Source organism: Arachis ipaensis, chromosome B05, assembly GCF_000816755.2.
Source record: "Arachis ipaensis cultivar K30076 chromosome B05, Araip1.1, whole genome shotgun sequence".
NCBI classification, from domain to species: domain Eukaryota; kingdom Viridiplantae; phylum Streptophyta; class Magnoliopsida; order Fabales; family Fabaceae; genus Arachis; species Arachis ipaensis.
In genome coordinates, this window is record NC_029789.2 from 148494333 (window position 1) to 148496043 (window position 1711).

Here is a 1711-nt window from a genome sequence, read left to right on the forward strand (position 1 = left end):
AGTAATAATTCAAGTGGCAATCATCAGAAAAAAAGAGATTAATTTAATTTTAATTGTAGCCAAATTTACTTTCTCAATTAATATTCAAGAATAAAATTAGGATTTTTTTTCTCTAAAATTATACAGATAAAACCAAATTAAATTCAAAGAATTTTAATGGCTGTTGAAAATGGCACTACAAAACTTAAATTTGAAATATTTTGAAGTTAAATATATTGAGTATAACATTTTATATTATTATTCTTTAATTTATACACATGTAATAAATTGAAAGAAATTAATTAAGGTAATCATGCAACCACGTGGGCAGCTTCACTTAGATCACAATTTTGACGAAGTTTGAGTCTGAAGTTTGGTTAAGAAAAGTAATAACTTTAACCCAATTTGTTGATAATGATGAATTAATTGATGATTTTTTTTAGTTAGATAGATATAGGTCGCTATGTGTAAAGCAAAGACCATTTATGAAGTGGAAGTAACCGGTGGAAAATTCAGTTAGCCACGACCTAACATAATAAATAGAATGAATATTTTGATGGCAAAAAACAATCTTCTAAAAACTTCTAACTTTTCTTCACATATATGATTTATTTGCCAATTATTTTTTGCGATGGTGTATGTGATTATATATAGATAGATTTATTGAGTCAATATTCCTATTTTTTTTCTCTGTAAATAAATAAATAAATTAGTTTATTTTGTTATCTCTACTTTTTTGAATTGAAGAGTTTCCATTAATTTCCAATGACCCCACAACGTGCTTCAACGTGGTGGACTTTACGATCCAATAGTATTATATATGGCTTTTACTAAAGAAAAGAATATTATATGACTTCAATAGTATTATTACCCTCATAAATTAATTACCTCCTTTTCCTTTTTTTTTTTTAAATTCTCTCCTTTATTTCTTAAGAATGCATAAATAAATACACATATATAGACCAGAAAAATTAAATAAATCATAAAATTAATAATAATTAATGAGATAAAGCAAATAAATAATGTACATATCTAAACAAACTAATTATATATAAATATTACGGGAGATGCTTCTATAAAGACGTGTAAAACGTCTTTTTGTAAAGACGCTTATGTGTCATATTATTATTGGGCGTATTAATGAACTAGTTATTTTTGAATTTCTTAACAAATTAGAATAAAATTGATTTTTTTTATAACAATAATAATAAATTCAATTTCTTTTTGGGGATCTAATTGTACTTTTAAATTTTTAGATATTTAAATGTCTGCAAAATAAAAAGCCAGAGATATATTTATCTTTTTTTCAAAAAAATTAAAGATATTTGATTTAGATTGTGTAATTCGATCAGATCAAACCGGATCTAATAATTATAATACAAACGATTGGATTTATTATTGTTGTTATAATAAATCAATTTTGTTCTGATTTATTAAAAAATAAATTATTAATTGACTTAATAAAGATGTCCAATAATAAAATGACACATAAACATCTTAAAAAAAAAAAGACCTTTTTAGTCTCTTTATTAAAGTAGTCTCTAAATATTATATTTAACATATTATGCTATGATATTATTCTGTCAAATTAAATAATGGGTGGATTGTGTATGTCTTTCTTTTTTAAATGATCTTCATCTTTAATGTCCACTTTATATTACGTATAAGTCATATAGGTGCCTTTAAATATGCCTCCTCTTAAATATATGATGCCAATAATTATATCTCCTTT